This window comes from Hydra viridissima, unplaced genomic scaffold, assembly GCF_058129835.1.
Source record: "Hydra viridissima isolate aposymbiotic clone 2 unplaced genomic scaffold, HvirCarnegie_v1 scaffold_8, whole genome shotgun sequence".
In the NCBI taxonomy this organism is placed as follows: domain Eukaryota; kingdom Metazoa; phylum Cnidaria; class Hydrozoa; order Anthoathecata; family Hydridae; genus Hydra; species Hydra viridissima.
The window spans coordinates 12,759,663-12,787,440 of NW_028324307.1; the positions used below are offsets into that span (position 1 = coordinate 12,759,663).

General features: G+C 30.5%; 1 pseudogene; it reads right to left on the reverse strand.

Moving 5' to 3' along the window:
- Nucleotides 1–15,909: 15,909 nt before the first annotated feature.
- On the reverse strand, nt 15,910–17,021 carry LOC149885193 (uncharacterized; annotated as a pseudogene).
- Between the last annotated feature and the right edge of the window lie 10,757 nt (nt 17,022–27,778).

Sequence of the window (27,778 nt, forward strand, 5' to 3'; positions counted from 1 at the left end):
ATTGTCTCATTAAAAGTTTCAGTCGATTTGCAAGTTCTTCAGAATCGAATCATCAACATAAAAGTTATATTTGCAAAAGGTGTATGCAAGGTTATGATAAAGAAGAAAAGCTTCAAATCCATCTAAAATACTGTTATAATAACGCTCCAATGAGAATCGAACTTCCTAAAGAAGGGAAAAATATCCTTGAGTTTAAAAACTTAAATAATACTATGAAGGTTCCTTTTGTAGTCTATGCTGACTTTGAAAGTTTCATTAAACCTGTTAACACTTGTACTCCTACCTCAAAAAAATCGTACACAAAACAATATCAAAAACATGTGCCAAGCTCTATCGTCTATTATATCAAATGCTTTGACGAAACCGTTTGCAAGAGGAGACTTGTTTCATACACAGCTGAAAGCGATGAGGATGATGTGGCTAAAAAGTTTATCACCATGCTTGAAGCTGATCTTACAAAGATTTGGAACGATAGCGATTTACTACAAAAACAATGGGGAAAAAAGAGAATAATCACTGATGAAGATGAAAAGAAATTTAAAGAGGCAACCGAATGTCACACTTGCAATACAGATCTTAAAGAGGATAAAGTATTAGATCACTGTCATTTAACCGGAAAGTACCGTGGAGCTGCGCATGATGTTTGCAATAAAAAATATAAAATTCCAAAATTTATCCCTGTTGTCTTTCATAACTTGTCTGGCTACGATAGCCATTTATTCATCAAGAAATTAGGTGAGAGACTCAATTGCATACCCAACAATGAAGAAAAGTATATCAGCTTCTCTAAAAAAATCAAAGTAAGAGAAGAAATTAAAAAAGGTAAACCAGAGCCTGTGTTGAAAGAAATAAGGTTTATTGATAGCTTCAAATTCATGTCAAGCTCATTAGAAAGTTTAACATACAACCTTGTTAAAGATTTGTGTAATGAATGCTCAAAATTAGACGAAAAAACGTGCAAAAAGAGTTGTCTGGATAAGTTAGGTAAAAAATGCAAATGCAAATATAATTGTGAAGATTGCGCTACTAGAAGATCTAAAAAAGCAGATGTAGTGTGTAATAATCTAAATTCATTTTACAGCGGAACAAAACGAGATTTGCTATTAAGAAAAGGAGTTTATCCTTACGAATGGGTGGACTCCATTAATAAGTTTTTCGAAACTCAATTACCTCCTATCAAAGACTTTTATTCCAAACTATACATCACTGAATTAGATGAAGAAGACTATGCACATGCTCAAAAAGTTTGGAAAGAATTCGGGTGCAAAACGTTTAAAGATTACCACGAGCTGTACAACAAGTCTGATGTGCTGCTACTGGTAGATGTCTTTGAAAATTTCAGAGACGTTTGCCTAGAATCTTACGGTCTTGATCCTCTTTGGTATTTCACCTCTCCTGGATTGGCTTGGGATGCTATGTTAAAATTAACTAAAATTAAATTGGAATTGTTAACCGATATTGATATGCTCAACATGATACAAAAAGGAATACGCGGTGGGATTAGCATGATCTCCAATCGGCATGGAACTGCTAACAACAAATACATGGGTGATGATTACAATCCTTCAAAACCTTCGAAATTCATTCAGTATTTAGACGCTAATAATCTTTATGGTTGGGCTATGTGCAAACCTCTTCCAGTTAGAGGATTTAGATGGATGACTGAGGATGAACTTTTAAATTGGAAATCCATGCCTTGCATTCTCGAAGTAGATTTAGATTATCCTAAAAGTCTTCACGATTTACACAATGACTACCCTTTGGCTCCTGAAAGATTAACCATTGGAAAAGTGGAAAAACTAGTCCCTAATTTAAACAACAAAGAAAAATACGTCGTTCATCATGATAACCTAAAACTCTATGAACGACTGGGGTTAGTCATCACCAAAATTCACAGAGGGATCACCTTTGAAGAAGAACCTTTTATGAAAGTTTACATTGACCTCAATACCAATAAAAGAAAAGATGCTAAAAACGAGTTTGAAAAGGACTTTTTTAAACTCATGAACAACTCCGTCTTTGGAAAAACCATGGAGAATATTCTAAAGCGTGTTGATATCAGACTTGTCACTACCAAAAAAGAGGCCTTAAAATGGTCTAAATTACCTCGATATAAACGAAACACCATTTTTGATGAAAACTTAATTGCAGTTCACCTGCAAAAAACAAAAGTCTTTTACAATAAACCAGTTTACTTGGGAATGAGCATCCTCGATATCAGCAAAACCCTCATGTTTGATTTCCATTATAACTATATCAAACCTAAATACGATGATAAGGCGAAATTACTCATGACCGACACTGACTCACTGATTTACGAAATCGAAACGGAAGATTTTTATCAAGACATTAATAACGATGTAAAAGCCAAATTTGACACTAGCAACTTTCCTAAAAACCATCCAGCCGTTGAATTTTTTGGATTCTGCGTTGGAAAAAACGGTAAGGTTCTTGGATTGTTTAAAGATGAGGCTGGTGGTTTGATCATTGTTGAATTTGTTGGACTAAGACCTAAACTATACTCTTACTACATCCCTGAAGAAAAAGAAGAAGAAGATAAAGAACACAAAAAATGCAAAGGGGTTAAAAAGATAGTCGTTGAAAAACACATCACTCATCAAGATTATAAAAACTGCTTAATGAATAAGAAAAAAAAATTTGCAACCATGAATGTCATACGATCTCACAATCATGAAATTTTCACTGAAGAAGTGAACAAAGTCGCACTCAGCGCTAACGACGACAAAAGAGTTATCTTGGAAGATAGAATACACACCTTGGCTTATGGTCACTACAAATTAAAAGGTAAGTGTTAAAGGCGAGTAACAAAATGGAAGGAGAAACAAATTTAAAAAAATAACAAAATAAAAAAAATGAGAAACAAAAAAATAAATGTGGAGGGAATTGTTTTACCAAACGAGGCTTTATCCACTATTCAGTTGATGGAAGCAGCAAAAAAACTGAAAATAAAAAACTTTCGAGGAGTTTTTGTCAGAGACGCGTTGCCAAAAAAGCCAAGAAAAAAAGAATGTGGAATTGTCAACACGGGGGATTCGAGCACAGATGGATTTCATTGGGTGTGTTGGTTCAAAGACGGAGACAAAAAATTCAGCTTTGACTCTTACGCTCAACCTCCTCTCGTCGAGCTCGTCGACTATTTAAAAAGCCCTGTCTTTTACAACAGTGAAAGGGTTCAATTTGGAAACACTTCTTATTGCGGCCACTTGTGTCTTTACGTCTTGAAAAAATGCGAAGAGGGAAACAGCTTTCAAGACGTTGTCAACACCCTTTGGTGATTTTTTAAAAATTTCACCCATTTAAAAAATTCGAAGAATTTTCAACAGATCCAAAAGATCTAAAAAAAATTTTACCCCATTAAAAAATGATTGACAAATTCAACAGAAGCGAATTCAGTGTTTATTTTGATAATCTTGCATCAGACTCAACCAGCAACGTTTATATTAAAACGGACGGATCGAGCACAATCACTGCAGATTTGGATTACAACTCTCATAAAATCATCAACTTGGGTGAACCCACCAACGCACACGATGCCGCCACTAAAAATTACGTAGACAATCACGTGACAGGTGGTACTGGAACTGTAGTTGGAACTGCAGACTTGGATTTAAATTTTCACAAGGCGATCAATTTGAACGAACCAACCAATTTGCATGATGCTGCCACAAAAAATTATGTGGACGTCAGCTAAAGTCAGTGTGTTAAAACCGACGGATCCAGCACCATCACAGGGATCATCGACATGAACTCTCACAAGTTGATCAATGTAAGCGATCCTACCAATTTAAAAGACGCAGCTACAAAAGGGTATGTAGATACCAAAGTCTCTTACAACACTATTTCTTACGTAGACATTAACATGACGTCGCACAAATTGACTAATTTAGCTGAACCTACATCAGCCTCAGATTCGGCTACGAAAAATTACGTAGACACGCATGCGTCAGGTGGAACGACTGTAGGTGCAGCAGATTTGGATTTGAACTCTCACAAATTGATCAACGTGTTTGATCCAACCAACGCACAAGATGGAGCGACAAAAAATTACGTGGACTTGTTGTTGCAAAAATCGAGTTTGGTCAGTGTCGTTCCAGGATCCAGTTTTACTAGTTTAGGGTTTAAGTCTCAGACGGTTGCGGCGCTTACCACTTCTCCTGTGTTTGCGTTTTCTGGAAAATCTGGTGTGCTGAGAAGATTGTGGTTGGCTTTATACGGAACCTCTGGTATAAATATTCCTGGAAACGTTTTCATTCGAATCTTCACTGACGGAGAAATTAATGTAGGGAATTATGCAGAAACAACGGAAGGAATTGGAGTGGATCAAACAGGACTTGCTACCGATTTGCTTTTTTCACCATTGGGAGGAGCTTTTTACGCCAATTCTTTGCAAGGTTGCAACATGTTTAACACCACTTCCTTGGGAGGATATTTCACGTTGGACATGCCTTTCAGAAACGACATCTCCATTCAACTGGTGAACAGAAATGCCACAGCCATCACGTATTGGATTCAGCCGTTCATTTCCACACTTGCTTCCATTCCTGCCTCCATCCCTCTTTACAAACTGTACTGCAGAACGTTTCGATATTTGGACACCACTTACGGCAGCGAATACGTTTTGATGAACACCAACGGAAAAGGAAATGGTGTGTCGTTGAAATACATCAGGATGCACATCATTGGTGCCTCTGGAAACTGGTGGGAATCTAGAGTCCGAATGTACGATGGGAATTTACCTCCAGGTAACGGCACTGTTCTCACTCCTTGGACACCGTACAACACCAACAATTACACGTATTTTCCAGGATATGACGGTGACAGCACATGCTTCTTTTCCTCTTCTGGATTAGAAGATTTTTACTTATCCTCATGGAACGGATCAAATGTGACTTCATTCAACAACAAATCGACTGGGTTATTATATCAATCCAACACCTCCATCGGATCGACCACCACCATTTCGTTTTACAGAAACTTTGGAGAGGCAGACTCTATGCCTAACGTTGCAGCGGGCAGAAGGCTTGTTGTCACGCTCAACTCTGGTGATGCTCAAGTCGGTCAATCCGGAAACTTTTACCTTCTTCAAGGACAAGTCTATTATTATGCCTAAATATTCGAAGAATTTCCATGGATTCAAAGAATCTAATGCACAGATGAAAAAAAAAATTGAAAATGACTTAAATAAATTTCTTATTATATAAAAAATAACAATGAGTATGTCAGAACAAAATGAATGGTTAGAAGATTATGAAAGCGAAGATGATGTTAATGTTTTAGACGAAGCTAATATATTTAGTTGGTCTAGTTCAGAAGATGATAGTTCAGAAGAATCTGAAGATGATGATCCTGAAGATGTTGACCCTGAAGATTTGCCTTACAATGAATCTGCGATGAATGATCCTGTATATTTAGATTACAATGCGATGAGTATTGAAGAACAAAATGAATATAATGATTTTTTATATAATGAATTGTTAGAAGATCTGCGTGATGAAGGCTATGAAACGAGAGCAAACAACTTCACCATTTACATCGAAGATGATGAAAAAAATAAACTAAAGATTAAAGCATTGCGTAAAGGTTTTCAAAAGGATAAATATAGAGTGTGTGCTTCTGCTGCTTAAATAATAAGAGAAACGCGAAGAACAACTACAAAGAATAAATTAACTAAGACATTCACAACCTTTTTTCATAATGTCATCTCATTATGAAAATGCGCAAAGAAATAATTTTAGAACGGGAAAAAATATTCAGACAACACTTTACATTAAAAAAAACACGACGCCATCTTGCATTCCTTAAGTATGGAAAAGTATCAATGAGCTAGAAACCGATATGTCATTTTTTCTATAGAAAAATGGAAATGAGCCACAATCCTGCGCAAAAATGGAAATATGTCAGAAAAAATGAAAAAAAAGCCAGAATCGGGTTTTATTTATATAATAAGATTATTCAACAATGTAAAAGGAAATTTATACAAGTCTATTATTATGCCTAAATGTTTATTCTATAAGCCAGAATCGTTTATTCTATAAGCCAGAAATTTATACAAGTCTATTATTATGCCTAAATGTTTATTCTATAAGCCAGAATCGTTTATTCTATAAGCCAGAATAGGCTTTCCCCTATATATAATATCGGCTTTCCCCTATAATCGGCTTTCCCCTATATTTGTAAGCAAAAAGTACATGCAACCTTTAGCCCTATTTAACTGATAATCAACTGAAATTTTTCCCTCCTTTTTCTTTTTTATTTATTACAAGTGTATAGTTATTTTAAATATGTCAAAATTAGGCTCTGTTTATAAAACTGAGTTGGGGTATAACTGGGGCAAATAAAATTTTAGCCGTACGGCAACATTAAACAACAGCGGCAGTATTTTTCAGTCATTCAGCTTTTTGTTTTTAATGTGTTATTTCAAAGTATTTATTTTATTATATAATTTTACTGATTAATGAGATAATTTTTCAAAGCAAGCTTCTAAAGATTACAATCAATATTGCTTGTGGACTGACAATGTCATATAAAGTCTCTTGTACTCGTCCAGTAGGAAGACCATCATTAAGTTTCGAACATGAATCTCAAAGTAAGCGCGGTTGTAAAGCTTCAGTGCCAATACCAATTAGTGATGTGCGCTATGATTTGTTAAATCATTGGCCGGAGTTGCGCAAAATTAAGAACCGCTGCAGATATTGTTTGACTGGTTACAGTCGTGTATACTGCACCAAGTGCAAATTATGTTTATTATGACTGGTTACAGTCGTGTACCAACTGCACCAACTGCAAATTATGTTTATGTTTGACAGGCTGGAAAAACTATTTTAATGAAATTCATAAAAAAAGAATGCTAAGCAAAGAGTTTTTAAGATTAAAAGATGTCATTGTTAAAACTTAGATTATGTTCTCTTTTTATATAACAGTTTTAAAAATAAAAAAGCTTTTTTGATTTTCACATAGTCAAACTGACCTTTGCCCTCCCCTCCTCCCCTGACACTCCTCGTTGAGCTAAGTATATTTCTCAATGTTGTAATTATTTTATGATTGAAAATACCATGTAATAAGAACGAGTTTTGTTTAATAAGTTCTATATATAGTTTTCTAGCATATTTAAACATAATAGCATGAAAGCAATCTTTTTAAAACTTTTTGTCTATTACCTTAATCGTTCAATGTTGCCAAACGGCAATAATTAAAATTTAGATGTTACAGGTAAAGGGATCTCAAAATGTTAGGTTTCTTAAAGATTTTGCTAAGCCCCAAATATTTGAGCATATACTTCGTTTTTACTTTTGAGAGTTGAAAAAATACTCCTGCTAGATTGCCAAAAATTTTTAGCAGTTTTTAGTAAAATGTTATTGTGTCTTTAGATAAATATTTAGGACATGTTTTTTTCGTTAGGGACCTCAGAATGTCAGGTTTAATAATAAGTAGTTTTGTTGCCAATATTGCTTAGTTAATCATGAATTTCTGCATATATTATTTATTTTCAATGCTGAATATATTTTTAAATGTTTTGTTCACTTATCTTTTATACTTTTTGCATACTACTACACAATGCACAATGGTTGAGGGACCTCAAAATTCTTGGCTAATGAAAGCTAATTAACATATATAAAAAAAGTTGTTAGCAACAGTTTCTTCTCGACATTATGAAATGAATATTCTGCTTATAGTTTCTTCACGAAACCTCATTCAAAACACACTTTAGTGTGTTTTCTTTGTTTGCTTTTGAAAAAAAAAATAAATTAAACTTAAGTGCCTTTACTAAAGTAAAGTGCAAGTACAAAAGTGTGTTTTGATATTCCTTTCAGTAAAGAATGAATAAGAAATGGGAAAGTCCTTTAGAATTAAACCAACAAGCAAATCAAGATGCAATGTTCTAAGAGATGTTATAATGATGAAAAGTTAGCAGTTAGAGGAAGCAGTTGAGTGGTGTCGACACTAAATGGTGTCATTGTAACTGGAAGCGAGAAGAAATATTTTTCAATTTTTACAAAAGATGAAGAAGAGTCGATAGTCTTTTATATAAGAAACAAGAATAGGTAATATCAACAGATAATTGAGAAATGAAACTTTTTTTTTATAAACTGTTATAAACTGCAATAAAATTCTGTTTTTTTAATATTGTTCATTAAGAAAACTAAAGCTATACTAATTAGTTTTCTTGTATTATTATTTCAATAATATATTTAGGTTCCTCCAAGGTTTGAACAAGTTGGAGTTGACAAGGATAATCTTGAATGTTTTGGAAGTAAGAAAGCAAGCCTGTAGAAACCTTCTTGGAGGTCAGATCACTAATCTTTCACCAAATGCTCAACGAGTACTCCGAACAAAGAAGCTTAGCAAGTTTTTTTGGAAGCGTTGGGATGCAAAATATCAAAAGTACATAACCAAAAAGAGACAAGGAACTGTATCCATAAATCGTGCCCTTAACTGCACAAAAGCAATTGCATGTAAACACCTCAACGAATTAGCTGAAGAACTTATAGAATGTAATAATTTCATTGATGCAAATCAATTAGAAGTAGGTGTATGGCAGGGATATATAGATACCACTAGAATTTGCAATCATAATGAAATCCCCCAGTTTATAAACTATGGAGTTGATGGTACCCCAAATGGTTAAGTGTATGCTCGAAGAAGGGAAAGTTGTCAAAAGATAATAAGAGAAAATAGAGAACGCGTAACTATATATCCTTTTGTTTCCTTTGGGGGAGATATAGCAATGTGCCAAATCATATTCAAGGGAAAAGGGATTAGTGTCCACATGGCTCTAATAGAAGCAGTTATAAGTATTCCAAATCTTCTAATCTCCACAAATGAGAGTGGAAGTCAGGATCACAGTACACTTCTAAGTGGATATCAAATGTTTGACCAATTTTTAGAAAAAAACAATATAAAACGGCCTGTTGTTGTCCTATCTGATGGTCACTCTTCAAGATTTGACAGTGATGTATTGACATTCCTGAGAAGCAAAAATGTTAGACTTTTCATCACTCCACCTGATACAACTGGCGTTACCCAGCTCCTTGATCAAATCAATCAGAAATTGCATGGAATACATATTTCAATGTTAGAGTACAGAAGTGCTAAATCTTTGCTTTATTTTCCGTATATGAGAATCAACAGAGAAAGTTTCATGAATATACTTGCAGAGTTATGGCCAGAGTGGGCATCAAAACAAACAACCATAAATGCAGGTAAAAAAGTTGGCATTTCAAGCGGAGGACTTAGAGTTAAGTGGATGCAGGAAGATAAGTTTTTACGAGCTGAGCTGTGTATTCATGAAAATACCGAAAAAGATCATATACCAACAGCAGTAACAGTTTCATCTCCAAAATATGTTCGCTGTGGCTCAGCAAGATATTGGAAACATAAATACGAAAGTGCCATGGAAGCTTATCAAACAAAATCTGATAAATCAATATCACTGGAAGAAATACCTGACTTGTTGCCAAAGTAACAGCTAAATTGAAAAAAGAAAATGTTAGACTTACCCAGGTTCACGGCTCAATGAAGGGGAAAAAAATATTAGAAACGGTTTCTTTAATCAAGGAAGACAAAGCCAAAAAGGAAAAAGCAAATAATGAAAGGAAATCCAAGCTACAACAACAAATTGAGGCATTCTATAAATGTAAGGAAGAGTGTACATGTGGAAAGAATGTTTGCGCAGCAAATAAACTTCGAGAATGCTCGTGCTGAAACCTACATGTAGTAAAGCATCATGCCGAGGTAAAACAGACTTAAAACCAAATATGACCAAACCCTTTTGTGAAATAGGACCCAAAAAATGCCTTCGCTTTGAGTCTGATGAAGATAACATTGAAAACTTCATTCCAATAACTGATTTTATCTAGAATACAACCTAGCGTTCTCTATTCGCCTCTTTTTGAATTAAACTTTACCTGGATCTTATTTTTATATTTTTTGTTCATTACATTTTTTTAAGTTGGTTAATGTTATAAAAAAAAAGTGACAAAAAGTAATAACTTAAGTTTGTTATATAGTTTTTGATTTGGTATCTCAAAACGTTAGGTGCAGCACCTCAAATTGCTTCGTATTTAAAAAAGAGATTTAAAGAAAATTGGATTTATTCTGCGCACGCATCTTTTTAGCATTGTTTTTGGAGCCTTAAGGCAACATTTCTGATAAGGTTCTGCAAACTTATTTTCAGAAGAGATAGAAATATTTAAAATTATTAAAAAAAAATAAGTTTATTGCTTATAGACTATTTTCAACGTCTTCGTAATTTAAATTATTTTGTAAGGATTATATGTAATATTTTTTTATGACTTAACATTATATTCTTTAATCAGATTATTCAACGCTTTTAGAATTTAATTAAAAAATGGAGTTCTATGTTGGTTTAATTCAAACCTGACATTCTGAGGTCCCACTGCATTCTGAGGCCCTTTTACTTGTACTGTATTTGAAAAAATCTCTTTATAATATTCATTAAAAAAAATTATTCAAATGATTTTTTTAATAGTTTTTTCAATATTCGACCAATAGAGGGTTAAAATATTTGAATACTTCATCATTTTAAATGAAAAAACCAAATTTATTTTATTCAAAGATAAATAAATTTATAGAGCAAGCTATAAGACCAACAACTATAGACCAAGCAAAATCGAAACAGTTTCTTAACAAAAGTAATTTCTACGGCTTAGATCTATTTACATTATATTACTGATGGAGGTTAGTTTGATATATATTTGATATATTGATACATTTATTATGTAATACGCTTACACGATAGGTTATCAACAAATATATCAAGAAACATAATTTAGTCCAGTTGCTCTGTTTTTGTTTTGAAAAAACTTTTAGACAGGGAGTTTCTACAAAAAATGCTTTAAATTCTGTTATGAAATTTATATACAATCTAATTATTTGAAATAAAGACTCACGCTTTGTGTTAATTTCTTCTTCTTGAAGGCACGCAGTGTTAAAATTAAAAGTGCATAAATTTCTCTCCATATATTTTCACAACACTGCGCAATAAAAAAACTCTTTCTGCGCAATAAAAAAAACTCTTTCTGCGCAGGTGTCACAGATTTTATCAAACTTGGGTTTGTTGTTAAGAATCAAGAGAACAAACAAAAAGATGTTCCAAAAGACGAAATTAATTTGCTATTACTTGTAATTGATGCAAATAAAAAGAAATGACTTATATATATATATATATATATATATATATATATATATATATATATATATATATATATATATATATATACATTTTAATAATTTAACAAAAAACATAACTGGCTTGTTGCAATAAACATCAAAAACTACTACAAAACAAGTTTTTCTGATAATCTAGGTAGACTGAAACTACTATTTAAAATATGCTTCATGCGCTTATAATTCCAGGCCAAAGCTTAAAACCATCAATTAAAGGTTACAAACAGAAAAACCAACGGCTTTGATTTCTTTTTTAAATATAAGTTTCAAAGTGGCGATGAAATCTTTTATAATATGAAAAAAAAAAAAAAAAAACGAGAATATATACTCATTTTAGGGAGAATTTTTAAAACCCAAAACTTCAATGAGATAAATCTGTGTTTGGGGTTTTTAGTTTATGTGAATAATACCCGACTATTTGGTAACAAGCGATCACAGTCGTTCAAACTCTCTTATGAAGCGACAGGTTATGGTGCGCAAGCGCAGTTGGATTATGAAAATTTTAGAACTTTCGGTAAAACTTAAAAGTTTTTCTACTTTTACTTATATGAGTCTTTTAACTTTTTATTACTTATAAAAAATCTTAGCTCAATTTTTTTTCATGTTCAAAATTTACATCTAACCATTGTCGTAAATTGATAACATTTTATTTATATCGTTTGTGAAATAAAAATTGTCCTTATGTAAAAAGTTTGACTAAATGTTTCTAATAATTTCAAAGAAAATGTTTTACTCTATATGCATTTTCTTATTGATTTACTAGCTTAATTTACTTTATGATTATAAAACACTACAAAATGCATGTGGTTAAGTTTGATGGTTATTTACAAGAATTATCCAAAAAGTTTTATTATTTTAAGATAAAAATCCATTACAAAAATTTGAATCTTAGTTACTGGGTCTGTGGATATTCGGTTGGGAAAAAAAAGTGTCCTATTGGAATAAACCAGAAAAATAACATTGAAATACGTATTCCGTGTCAGATTTAGAGAATGTATACTCATCTAAAATTTTTCAAAACCTTATGATACAATAAAGAATGTGATCAAAAGAATGAAATCAACATCACGTCTTTTAAATGTGAACTGGAAAACTCATTGTGATGAATGCTATTGTTGTCAGCAGGTAGAAAAACTCAGTAAAAGTTTAAATGTGACTAAGTTACTAAAACAAAAGTAAAAAGCTTATTGGTCTCCCTGGTATTGGTAAAAAAGTGTGGTCATCTTCCATGATTGCTACCATTAAAAAAGTATTGTGACAGCACATGACTTGGAAATAGATATTGAAGAACTAAAAAATGAAATTAATCCTCATTTACAGCTTTACCAGTGTAATTTTTGTGGTAAAATACCAAAACAACCAGCAGCTCTAAAAAAATGTGAACACTTATTTTGTTTTTTCTGTCTTATGGAAAATATTAAGGTTAACCAACTCAATGAAAAATTATGTTCAAAATATAAACAGCTTATTTTACCTGAAGATTTGATATCCAGTATTAAAACAAATTCTCTTTTAATTATGTTGACTGTTGCATGTATATGTAAAAAAAGTTTAATTCAATCAAAGAATATGATTTAGGTATTAATCATAAGTGCATCTGCGTTGATAAATCATTAATAATATCAAAATCAGCCCCATCACTATCATCATGAATATTCTCACTTGCATCTTATTTGATTTCATCATCATCATCATCATCATCATCATCATCATCATCATCATCATCATCATCATCATCATCATCATCATCATCATCATCATCATCATCATCATCATCATCATCATCATCATCATCAGCATCATCATCAGCATCATCATCATCATCATCATCATCAGCATCATCATCATCATCATCATCATCATTATAGCAAAATCAATTCATGAAAAAAAAAGTTTTTTGTCGCAGTTTGATATTATTTATCTTCTCAATTGCTATTAATGTTAGCATATATTTTGATGAATTGGTAATTTGTTTACTTAAGCAGAGGCGTAAACAAACAAATAGCAAGAAACTCCTTTCTCTTCCAGGTTTTTTTTGCAATTCGCCCTTTTGATACTTTTTACCTTCTGAATTGGGTTTAATTGCTATTCGTTTGCTTAGGCAAACCAATAGCAAGAATTGTTATGTTTTACATGTGTTTTTTTTTTTTTAATTTTAATTAGTTCTCTTCTCACTCCTTACTCTTACAGGTTTATTTACTTTTGCCTTGTATTCATATTTAGTCTCTTTATTGTTTGCTATTACAATAAACATTTGTGTGCTTATTTAGGATCAAGGACATATATTGATGCAATGTTTTTAGCTGTTTGGCAACTTTTTACTGATCAACTCTAAAGATTTAATTTCTTAAAATTAGCTTGAAGTTTCCTTGAGTTAAAATTTTTGTCTAAATTTTTACTAAAGATTTCATCTACTTTGACTAAATATTTTTTTAATGGCTTTTTGATCTAAATAAGTCATAGCTTCAAAATAATTATTCCGCTGAATTAAATTGATTGAGATTAAATACTAGAATTTTAAAATATTTTTTGGATTAGATGAGTAACTTTATGGTTTTGATACGGACTTTATGAATTTGATACGGATTATCTAAAAGGTTTTAAAAAAACGATTTTATTAATATTGAAATATTATAGCCAGAGTGTTTGGAGATGAAAATTTTTTAATTTTGAAGTTTCATTTAAACTATTCAATAATGCATACATAGTACAATACTTAAATCAACGTTCGTATAGTAAAGTGAGGGGGTGGTTTTTTAATAAACAATTACATAGCTTGTTAATAGTATGAGGATCTAGTAAAGTTAAGGTTTAGGTAGGTATGGGTTCTAGGTTTATGTGAAAGGGGTAATTAGGAGGTTGGGATTGACGTTGAAGGTTTCGGTATAACTTGGTTAGGAAAGAGCAGGGGATAGTTTGGTTATGAATGGGGAAGGTTTAATCCTTAAAATAATTGTTAAGTGTCACTTCTGACATCTAACAAAAAATTCTATCCTGTGATACTTTACAAACAGCTACTTAACTATTTCTCACTTAAGCATCATCATCCAATTTTCTAGGAAGTATTAGAATAAGTTTAGTAAATACACAACTTTATCATAACCTTCACAAAATCCAAAGATAAAGGTATTTTCAGGCTAAATGTTCCGTTTGTTTCAGGACCTTGAGTGATAGCTGTTTGTCTCACAGCAAAACCAGTATTAGCTTCTATGGTTTATGTTGTTAATGGATATTTGTGCCAGAACTGATTCCATCCATAAAACTTTGAGTTACCATTAGTATATTTTAATAAACCAAGGATGGCTGTACATTGACCAGGATAGTTTATTTATTCAAATTCTCAACCTCCTAGTTGATACTTGATATTACTAAAAAGATATACTAAACCATTAATGGTAAGAGCAGCATTTTCTGCATTAGGAAAATCAGCACCATCAGCTTTAGTTAACTGAGTAAATGAGATTGCTCTCACTTGGATGTGTATACATATCTTGTAAGTTAACTTTTATGCCTATATCACCAGGGCTATTTAGTTTTGTACAACTTTCTTGTTCATACAATCGATACTCATACTTGGTAAGTATAAAGCATTTGTTATTTTTTTACCAATTCATTTCAAATGAATTTTAGTATGTAATTCTATTTATAACTCCTATTTGCTCTTGATCGTTATTCTTCTAAGCTATTAGCTCTTCTGAATACATGAGTGTCCCTCATAGTTTATTTAATACTTTCATAATCTTCACCTCCAAGATTAGATCCAGTATATAGAGATAAATGCAAGCCTTTTCTATGGCTGTGAATCTTGCAGACTCTTCCACCTTTTTTTTAAAAAAAAAAAGATATGCCAAACTTTTATTAGCAATAAAATGTTCATTAAACTTAATTAAAAACCCAAGCTGAGTTAAATATGATTTATCTTGATTAATATTTTACTTCTCTTTGGTAGCTCACCTTATTCTACAATTGGACTTAATAATAATATTATTATATATAGTCAAGTGACCCTTTGGTCGGGATCATAAGACCATCGGATTAAACTTTACAATCATACTTCACGGTATGAAAAAAGCGTTTTAAAACTATAGATTTCTCAGAGCGAACACTACGTTGCTATTCTACATTTTCTCTTCTACTAAAGAACTCTCCTTTACATAAGTTTTTCATTCAATTTATTCTTAAAAAATTTCTCCAAAACGCTCATCAAAAATACCACTCAACTATATTTACTAAGCTCGGGCGTCTCGAAACTATTTTTGTTACGAGACATTATGATACGAAATCTCGAAATGACACTGAGTTTTAATAATGTAGTCAACTTGAGGGTCAACCTGGACAAAATTTTTAAAAAGCAGTGTTTGATATTGTTAGAACCGCAATTTTATGTACATTTTGCAGGAAAAAGTCCACCGAATAACCTTTTGGGCAAAATTATTTACACTATTTTTTGTTACAATAACTTTTTGTGTAATAACGTCATTTTTTCACACTTTCATTAAAAAAACACTGAATGTCTAAATGGTTTTTCTGTTTATTAATATGTCATCAAAAAATGATAAATATATAATATACAATAAGCAATTTTAAAAAAATACAATACATCCCCATCAACACCGGGGAGGCCAGGGGGGTGGGGCTCCCCCCCCTCCAAAAAAACTATTTTTTTTTTTTGAAAAAAAGAAATACAAATGCAAATTAATTTTATTCAAACAAGCTGAACCACTTGTCAAATATGTTTCTATCTTCTACTTCATCGACGTTGTCTCCCTGGTCTTTGTTATCAAACAAAGACATTGAATTGTGACAATCTATTTCATGACACTGTATGCAAGCGCTCATGCACCTAATACTATGCCGTTTACAAGGACAAGCGTTTTTGCAAGATTTCTTTGTTGTAATACTACAGTTACTTCGGATAGAGCTAAGAATGTGCTCTGGTACTGCAGCCTGAAATGAAATAAAGTTTTTGAACTTATTTTACATATCGAATAACATATAACATAACATAAGTTACTCAATCAACTTTTATTTCTCTTTACCTTATCTGTCATTATTGGGACCAAGATATTGCTTTGATTTCTCCGTCCCCACTCAGTTGGTTCAAGTTCAGTATTCAACCATTGCAAAATCTGCAAGTGCACTCTTAAAGAATGATATCTTATAGCATCTTCTGTTGGTGGAAGCCTTTGAATATCATTAAAGGATGATGTTGGCATTTGCATATACTTATATTTTCTCATCAATGTAAGGCTTTCTTTTTCGTTATTTCCACCTAAGGTTTGATTTCAAAAAAATATAAAAATAGTTTTATTTTTGAGTGTATCTTTTTTTATCATAATTAATCTTTTAAATGCTCTACATTACCATAAGCTTTTATAGCAAATTTTATTCCAGCAGGTGAAACTTGTTCTTGTGTTGCAAAAGGGTCGTTGAATACCAGACAAACCTCTTTAATTAAAATGCTGTTTTGTTCTACTAGCTTCATGGCAGCAGTTTTGTCTTGCCCAAAACATGAAGATGTAGTATCACATCCGCCCCAAGCATGAATAAATAGTAGATTGCTTCTTACATGAGTTGGCAATAGTGAGATTCTTGCACACTGATCAATTCCATGTCTTTTTTGATACCTTTACGAGCTTCATGGCGTATGAAAATATTGCTCATTGATGGCTGCCACATGTTTAAAAGTAAAACAAGTATGTCTGTATCATCAGCAACAACGGTAGTATGATTTTCTTGGCTTGCATTTTCAAGACTTTTCTAAACTATAGTTTTATCAGCGTCATCTTCACATCTAGTGCAATCATGACCATGTAATATCAAAGCACTTGATAAGGAGTTAATTAAATTAGTTTTGTTGTTTTTGTTTGATAAAAAATCGGCTTGCATGCAGTTAATTTTCATTTGATGATGTAGAGCAAGCTCTGTAAATTTTACTTTTACTCGTCAATTATATTGTCCGAAAATATGGAAAAACCACAGTTGTATTTTTTCCATATTTTCGGACAATATAATTGCAATACTGTTGAACTATATCACCAAATGTAGAAGGAATTTTCCAAAGGACTTTGTGTAGTAATGCTCCCCCGTCTAAAACGTAGTTGGTTTTGTTTGGCTCATTTGATTGTTTAGTTGAAGAATTACCTAGAAGAACTTTGCTAAGTAATGCTTTATTGGATTTCCTCATAAGACCATCTTTAAAAAGCGATGTTGGTTCAGGTGTTAACTCATACTCAAAGCAACTTGTAATGTCTTCTGATCGTTCAGCTAACATGATAAGTCTTTGAAAGAGAACAGTTGGGTTCGCATGAATTGTTTCATTATTAACTTTAATTCCAGGGTGTAACGTTATGAGACTTTTAGCTTTTTCAGAACGTTTTACAACAGCTTTGTTAACAACAACATTGTCAAGAGCCATTTGAATCTTTAATCCTATCTTTTTGTCTTTTTTACTCTTTTACCATTTGCCATATACATTTATATTATATATAATTTTTATATATTTTTATACTTTTTAGTATATTAAGCGAATTGACATTTCAATTAAAACTTACTTTTGAGCGTAGCTTACGTTTCTTCTTTAGAGGATTTTCTGTGGTTGACAACCTTCGCTTGTTTGTATATTCTTTTCTGCAAACAGAATGAACCTTGATGCTGGTTTTTCCGTTCAAAAAGTTGATTACTTGGGAGTCAGTTCTAAGCTTTGAAAACTCAAATATAGTTTTTATTCCTTTTTCTCCCACAGTAACAAGTGTAGCGTTGGTTTATTCTTTACAGATAATGCAAATATCGTCATCCATTTTTTCGTAATTTTAAATAATATAAAATGCCTATTTCTAAAGAAATATTTTGCGCATTAATACTAATGTGTCAGTAAATGATTAATGCTCAATGTTTTTGTACAAAAAATTTAAAGTTTGACATTTTATTTTTGGCATATTTTCATATATTAGGCATTAAATAGAAGGCCTAAAGCAATATAACAAAAACTTGTTATATTGCTTGTTAAACTTGGTAGCAGATCCCTCGTATTAAATAAATAAATAAAATTCATTTTATATATTGCTAAGAGTTAAAAAACAAATTATGCAAACTTAAATTTTATTTATATAAGTAAACAATAATAATCAAACTCAGCATAATTAGGAACTCCATTAAATTATAATATTGTCAAAAATGTAAAATAGTGACCCTAAGTAAAATAGCCATATCTTTTTTTCCCGAAATAGTTATTCGGTGGACTTTTTCCTGCCTAAAGTACATAAAATTACGCTTCTAATGATACCAAACACCACTTTTTACAAATTTTGTCCAGGTTGACCCCATTTTCAGTCTATTTTGACTACACTATAAGAATAGTTTTGATCGAAATCATAATTTTCACAAGTTTCGTGAATTTTTTTTGAGAGGTTACAAAAAGTATCGAGATTCTCGAATGAGAATTGGCCATAAAATTTCCCTTCTCGAAACATGAAAATATTACAAGAATAACAAGAAAATTAACGAAATTTAAAATACTTTTTCGATGTTTTTCGAGACATTACGAGTCAAGTTTTCTACCAACAGAATATATAATAAAAAAGAGGTCTGTGGAGAGCACGCACCAATAAATTAACCATTAGTAATAATAACAATAATTAATTCACAAATGCCACATTTAACAACACCCACTTACAATAATTAAATAATAAATATCACTTTCCACATGCTCCGTTAAAATAATTAAAATATTACTGTCACTTTTAACAATAACTGTTTATTTTACTGACATCATTCACTTTTAACTTTTAACTTTGCCATCTTATTGAAAAACTAAAAAAATTTTAATTGTTGAACTAAAGTAAAAAGACACAACAAAATAAACAATAAGTTATAAAAATGTATAGTAATAAAGTGTTTTCTTACCTGATTCTTTGTAAAAAAGATGACAATATTGTTGAATAACAAAAAAATATATATTTAATGAACTAATTTCATTAAACTTTTAAAGTTTTTTTAACTCTTAGCTCTGTTTAACTAGTTTATCACCTTTTTTTTTTTGGATGAGCCATTACGAGAAACTCGTAATATTTCGTAATATTTCGAAATTCTCGCTCACGAAATGAAGTATCTCGAAATGAAGTAATTACGAGATTCTCGTAACTAATCTCGAAAAGAATCTCGTAACTCTCGAAACAAACTCAAAAAATTCTCGAATTTTTGGAGATATTTTGGTGAATTTTCATACCCAATTTCGTAACTTCTCGTATCATCTCGTATCATCTCGAAATAAAAATCTTAATATTTACAATATTTCAAGGAAACTACGTCATTGTCCGCTTTACAAAATTTGTTTCACGCAACTCAATTATAAAAACATTTTCCTAACAGCAGTTTTCTCCTTAATCTTCTTTAAAAACCTAATTATTACTGTTGTTTGTCTTTTATTGTTAGATATGTTTTGTTTTACATATATTTTTAATATTTTTTTAAGAGGATATTTTTAAGAGACATTTACGTAAAAGAAGAAACTTTCACATCATTTTCAAAATTATTAATGAAGAACTTTTTATTTTTCACCATTGCTTGCATATTTTAAATAATTTTCAAAATTATTAATGAAGAACTTTTTATTTTTCACCATTGCTTGCATATTTTAAATAATTTAAAAACAAAAATATTAAGCTAGGCATTTTTTTCCCAATATATATAGATTGGGTATTTTAGAAATTAAGTTAATATCTCCAGTGAGAGTACTCAATACAGCATAGCATAAGTAGAGCGAGTATGTTAATATTATTATTATACAAACTAAATCATTAGTTTGGCTTATAAAACATTATTTAAAGTTTCACGCAATAGCGATCATCAGATGTTATCTAACATCTGGTCTAATTTAAAAATGTTAAGTAAAAACGTTTTTCGAATGCTAATACTCATGTGTGATAGTAATATAACTCATTTAATATTTAGAAAAACCATTAAGCCAAGTCTACTATACACTTTACATGAGAACTTGTATGAGAAAATATCGTAACAGAAAAAAAGGTCATGAGATTGGGAGTGGCAATGTTGAAGTTAAGGCAAATTAAAATTCCACTGAAAATGTTAAATTTAAAGCAAATTATTCGTTTGCAAGAAATGATTTATATCAAAGCAGTGATAGTATTTAACAGTTTGTCTTTGATGATAACAATGACTTTGGATATGAAGAAGCTGTGATGTCTTCATCAGATACCTCTGATGACGACATTCCAGATACACATGCTTTTCACATGGAATTAAATCGATTAATCAGTGGAAATAACTGCTCTGTTCTGGATTGTTCTACGATATGGTTTAGATTGGTTCGATTTTTCCTCTTCAAATATAAATGCTAAGCCACCAAGTCTCTTGAAAGACTATTTTTTTTACCTCTTGTTGAATAACGTCTTGAAACATGTCATACAATAAAATTTTTGTCAATGTTTCTGTTTGGAATATTTTGTATTTGATTTTACAGTCATTGTGATTTGCAGCAAATAATTTTTTAATTTGTTTTGAACAACTCTGATTTTTTTTTTTTTCATTACTATTTTGCTAAGTGAATTTAAAAATTACAGACAGATAAGGGAAGAGAAAAGGCAGAGTACACGTAAAATAATATATTAAGATAAAAGAACATCACTAATTATTAAAGTTAGGGAAAAAGCTCTTAGTGAATGAAAAAGATTCTGGATGGAGTTAAACGCTAAAAAGCGTCATGGTGCGGAGGATTAAGAAAAAAAGTGTTATGAGTTTTTCACAAAATTTGCATTTCATTTAACAAGAGTTTTATGCTAAAAAAAAAAAAAAAAAAAAAAAAAACAAACCTTTTGAACTGTCATATTATTAAGATCATATCAAAAAATTGTTAAATTGTAAAAATTTGAATTAACATACGACTTGAAAAATTTGAATTCGAAATGTTTAAAAAAATTTTCTTTTTGATAAACTTGTATCGAAATTCGAATAAATTCGAATAAATTCGAAAAACAAGATCTCGGTTTTGATAAACATGCAAGTGCTACCCGTTTGAAAATGAAGTAACACCGTTCAATTTTGAAATATGCAAGTGCTACCCGTTTGAAAACGAAGTAGCACCGTTCAATTTTGAAATGCCAAAAAATGAGACTTTTAAAGAAAAAAATCCGAAACATTTTCTTGGTTTAGTATTTTTTTTCTCATTTTTACTCAATAACAGTTATTAAAGATAATTCACGCCAATACAATCTATCGACAAATCAAAAGCTTCATTGAGCAAAAAAATTGGAAATATTTGTTAAGTCGTTTTTGAGAATTTAACGATTATAGGTTGCTGAATCTCATGGTAATCGTTAATGGTTTTAATCTTTTAAAGAATCTAATCTCTTGTTCTGCTAATTATTAATATTAATCCGAAATTTGATTAAGCCTGCAACACAATTTGGCTAGAGAACTTACAAAACACAATTTAATTTGTATTCTATGACGGTTACAAAGAGAATATGGTAAGAAAAATTTTTTTTTTTATATACAATTTTACGGGTGTACTACATTATTCAAAGATAATTATATGGGTAAACAGAAACGTTTCCATCTAAATGATCTGATCTTTGAAAACAAAACTAAACAAACAAAAAAATATCATAATTAAGTAAAAGAATTAAATTAAGTTTTATATTTTTATGGACTAATATATGTAACATATAAGTCAAAATGGTCCAGTCTCTAATTAACAGTACAACAAGCTACTAAAGAAAAGGTTAAATATGCTCTCATGCATCCTACTTCAAAAATAATTATGAACGTGAAAGTCAATTATTGTGGTTTAAAGTTGCTATGGTTACAATTTTATATTGCGAACCTCTCTATAAAAAAGAACAAAATGAATGAAACTATCCTATAAACCTCAAAAACAGTTCACTATTCTTCATCCAAAAAATCTAGTTATTTACAGTATAGAAACGTCTTCGAGGTTCATAATAAGTAAGCATACTTTAAAAGATATATAAAAGTAAAAATCCAATATCCTATATGGATTTTTGAACTAGTAGCATCAAACTGAACGCAAAAGCATAATGTAACGAACTGGATTCAAAGCGGTATCAGCATTATTACCAATTTAACAACTGCTTTTTATTTAACGTCGGAAACCAAAACTTGAAGTGATATAACAGTCCATTTGTTTCAATTGTAAGAAAGAACCAACCTATCGCTTTCGAGGCAATTAATATAGAATCGTGAATATGCAAGAAGACATAAAGAAGATATCGACGAAATAAGTTTAGACGCGTCACGCTTTATGTGGAACTGGATGGCCATACAACACATTTGAGATTGCAAATATTATCCCAGAACGCAAAATATAAATTTGAAATCCCTATTCATATAAGAAAAGTTGATTCCTAATATCATATTATGAATATATTATGCTAAGTTAACTCATATACCAATTTAGAAAACAAATAGGTGGAGAACTTAGGCTTTTAGAACTATAAATATGTAGTGACCACAATACTTGTAAACAAAAATTTCAATTTTATAAAACCCATTAAAATGTTCATTATAAGCATTCTTAAATAATCTGCTGAATCTTTGCACCGTTCCTGCAATTCGACAATGCTTATCGGTAACCTTGACAAAGTAATTTTTTTTTTGTTTTACTATTTTAGACATTTCATATTTCATTTAAACTAAATTGTAATGTAAACAATTAAAAAGAGCTATTAATTAATTTGATTATTCAATTTGTGTAATTTTTGGTATCATTTCTTGATGTTATGTGCTTATTATAACTATCTGCTTGCTCATTGCTTAAATTATTAATGTTGCAATACTCTTAGTATTTTTCACATAAATCTTTTTTCTGTTTTTGAAGTTCTACATATCAGTCGAGAAAGAAGATAAAATCGTACAACTCTGATAATAATATGGTTCCATCTCCAATAAAATATTATTTTTAAACTTGCGTATTGAGGAGATAGAACGTTCAATATGACATACTAAACCATGTGAAAACATATATATTTTTATTATAATTAAAATAGAACAACATAATGTTAAATAATTCAAAAACGTTAAATAATCGGTTGTTTAAAAAATTGGAAATTGAACAAGATAATTTTAACGTCACAAATTCTAATTTAACATCAGTAAATTTAAGAACAGCATCCCAAGATAATTCCGGAGAATTGCAAAAACATGTAGAATTTAAACCATACGCATTTATGCATACATCTCTAAAACTTTATTAAAAATCACGCAAGAGTAAAGCATCTAACATTAAAAATGTTATGATGGTCCCTTAGTATTTCACATTTAAATTCTTTCCACACTTTTTGAACATGTTCACAATCTTAATCACTATCATGTTGACAAGTTAATCTTGAGTAGAATGCTTCTTCTGGAGGTAGTTCAGTATCATTTAATTTATTAATTCTTGCCATGTATTCATATGTATAAACACCCTTTTCGTAAACGCAAATCGTAAAAGTAGTTAGTCTCAAAGAATTTTTCAATATTTTTAAAATTTTTTAGTAAAATTTATACGAGTCTATCCAAGCTAGCTATCATAAATCTCAAGCTATCAAGAAGTCTGAGGCTTTTTTTTTTCAAATTTTTATCTATTACGATATCTTTTGAAAAGATAGTATACTTTTTCATTATTAAGCATTAATATCAAGTTAAGCTTTGCCAAGATTGTTTATGAATAACTGGCTGTCATATCCTGAAAGATTATGAAAGACAACTCGAAGTTTGGCATCTTTAATCTTAAATTGCAAAAGTTTTGAGCTGCTCCTCTCTACTTTTTAGCATTGTGACGAAAATCTCTTTCCTTTTTATCTTTTTCTGTAATGTTTTGCTCGATTGGTCTTTCTTGTCATCTCTACCAAATAAAATACCCTTTTTTTTGATATTGGTTGTAATTTTGATATGTTGCTCCAACTTTTCCGGAAACTTTTTTGCAACATCTTTACCATCAGTTGTTTTAGTTTAAGTAGCAGGTTCCCTAGAATGTACATTTTATATAATAACAAAAATTTGAAAGGATATGCTTCTAATTTAGCTACATGTAACTTTTTAGCGGAAATTCATCATAAAACCTAGTGATATGTCAAACATATTTGTTGGTTTTAAGATGGATTTGAAATTAGCGCATGCAATGAAAGGTACTCTAGTCATCTTTTTATAATTTTTAAAGTGTAAAAATGTATCTTTTTGGCATTCCTATTCTAACAGATTTATTAGTGTTACAATACTTCTTATGCTTATTCAATGATTCTTGTGAATTAAATGGATTTAAACATCTAAACCAGAAGAACTGTTTACAAGCCTTTTCTGTTGTTTTTGATGATAATAATTTGCTTATGTCAGCAATTAGACAATTGTGATCTTTTTTGTAACACCGTTAACTTTAGAGATGAGTAACAAATTGAAGAAAAATGGCTAATAACTCTTATCGATCTATCTTCATAATCGTAAACATTGGTTAACATGTTTACGTTTTGTTTTTTAAACTGGTCCATGGATTTATAATCAGGATAATCTGTAGCACTCATTTATTTCATTCTAATGCCATTTAACAATGATATCAACACGCTCACTATTATAATCTTCAGTGTTTAAGCTTTTAATACAGGCCACAGGAAACATTTTTCATCCTCATTCTTAATGTTAATTATAGCCTTTTTTAGAAGCCAATTGTTTAGAAAGTGGTATAAATGAGTTTCCTCATAGTGGAACATATTTAAAAGTAAGAACTTTTAGAGATATTATTGCCTCTTACATCCAACCACAAAAATCCTCAAAATAATCAATAATACGACAAATCATAGTATAATATAAGTCGTCTAAACCAGTTGCTTTTAAACTTAATCGTCTAAACCAGTTGCTCTTAAATTTAGTTCCGTATAAGAAAATTAATCAGCATCTATTACTTTAAAACCAATATTACCATTTTCTAATGCTTCTACTTATATAATACATTTATATACTTAAATCTTTGTTTTTGTGCAGAAGAATGACAATTTTTTTTACCGCCGCGCTTACAGAAGATCGTTATGTATTTTACCATTAAATCTTTGTACTACTTCAATATCAATAGTGAAAACATTTGCAAAAATTTCTGTAAGATTTTTCTTCCTTGATAGGCAACACTCTTAAAATTTTTTTGTCTGTCTTGTTTTTTGTATAATTTCTTAATCTGCTTTTTGAGTAACTTTAAAGAATGGTTAATATCTTTTTTCTAAGTTTTTTAAAATTTCTTATCAACATCAACAAAAGACTTATCCCAATCAATTCGAGTGTTTGTTATTTAGATGTGACTGAAGCTGAAATGTTGCATGGATCAATTGCTTCATCATAAAATACAATTAAATGACCTAAATCCAAAGGATCCTTAGAGCAGAGCTCTACCTTATGATTTAATCCATTATTCATATGTAATATTAATCTTCTCAGCTAAGTCTTTCTTAGTTTTGAATAACCAGTTTAACTTAAGCTTTTAGCTCTACTTTTAAAATATTTTACAGCTCGTAATTTATTCTTGGTTCTTGATGAGCTAAATGGGTTTTCTATCAAATTGATTAGTTCAGACTTTCTTAGTTTTAAATAAACAGTTATATAAAAGCTTTTTATAGTACTTCGTAACTCTTATAACGTTAGCGTTTTAAATTGTGCAGATATAATTTATGTAAGCTACAGAACTATCTTATATCTTTTTCATTTAAAAATAAAATGAAAACTTTCCATGGAGCATTATTGCTCCATGGAAGCTTGTCGAGCGTAAGGAAGCTGATTTTAATGGGAAAGATATTGGATTTTTTCTTAGATCTCCTTCAAATAAATACACCAACCTAAATTTCTCTTCATCAGATTGACCGTTTACAAGTCTATCACTAATAAAAACTTTTGTGAAAATCAATTCGTCAAAAAAATTTCCCCATTAGGAACTGTGACTTTTGTGTCAGGCTTTAGCTCGAGCTTTATCTATTAGTTTTGTACCATCATCAGCTACATCAGTATTACCAACTTCTTGAGCATTTTTACGAGCTTGTTTAGCAGCATCTTTACGAGCATCTAAAGCTGCAGTTGCACATTCCTTTGCTCCTTTTTACTTTTTTTTATCAACAATAGCAATCTAGTAATGTATTTGAATTACTTGGTAAGAATATAGCATTTTTCATACTTTTACTAATTTTGGATTCATTAAAAATGAGTTTTAGTATGTTATTCCATTTACAACTTCTAGTTTCTTTTCGGAGTTGAACCATCTTTCTCGTTATTATTTTTTAGTACATTTATACTTTCCATAATCTCTGAATAACTTTTAAAACCTTAATCAGTATATAGTTTTTGATTTGACTTTTTCATCATAATAATTTCCCAAAGACCTTCAGTATCTTCGTAGTCTCAATCTCCTACTATGATACTATCTTTAATACCAAAAGTTTTTTGAGCGTCATTAATTGTTAACTTTTTAAAATGTCGGTAAAAAAAGTTTGTATTAGATTCTATGTTAGTTATATGCAAGTTTTGGACCAAGTTGTCCTTTTAGCTCTATACCTCCATTGAGAATAATATTTGAACTATCTTTTGTACAGTACCTCATTAAAAGTCCTTCTCCGAGTTCTCTTTGTTCTTAAAAATAAGTAGCAGCACAAACAAGACCAGATAGAGCACCAACGCCAATAGCTGATAAGACACTTCTAGCAATTTTTAGTAAAAGAAGATGCAAGTAAAACTAACTAACCTAAAAGTTCATTTTCAATTTTAGTATTATAAGTTACTTATCTTTTTCTCATTTTAATAGCAACTCCTTTACCATTCTCAAATGCTTTTACAATCTTTTAAATTATGTGTATCTGTAAAGACAAGAGCACCTTATCTCTCATCTTTTCTTCATAATATAAAGGCATTCTTACAAATCTATTTGATTTTGCGCTCTGCGCCAAAAGTCTGTTGGATCTGAGAGGGTCTTATATTTACTTGATTTTACCCATTAGATATTCAAACATTTTTATTTGTATACCTCATTTTATTATACTATAAAAATATATTATACAGCTATTCACGAAAGTTTAAACGATTGCAGAATTTTCAAATCTAATCTTCGGTTTTTCTTGAATAAAAATCCAATGGAAATAGATATCAAAATAATTATTTTTTCAATTTGGTAAAGAGGTTATTTGTTTATAGAACAAAAAAAAGTAGGTTTTGACTCATTACCGTTTACTCAGAAATTTCATTAAAAAGGTAGGTGATACAAATTAAGAGGTTTCACCAAAGTTTAAACGATTTTATTTAGGATCAGTTATTTGCTAATTAATTGATAAATCCACTGCGAAATATTTTTTCGCGGTGAATTTATCAATTAATTAGCAAATAATAGAGTAGTTTTTCAATCAAAAAACTCATCACAACATCATCAGGCAGCTTTTAATTTATTAAAAATCAACTTAAAATATTGTGAATTTCAAATTAATTTCAATTGCGTGACAAATGGGTCGAAAATCAGTGTCTAGTGACATCAAATGGCGAGTTATTGGTATGGCGCGGACAAAAAATCAAGCAAACGTTCAAATAGGCAAAA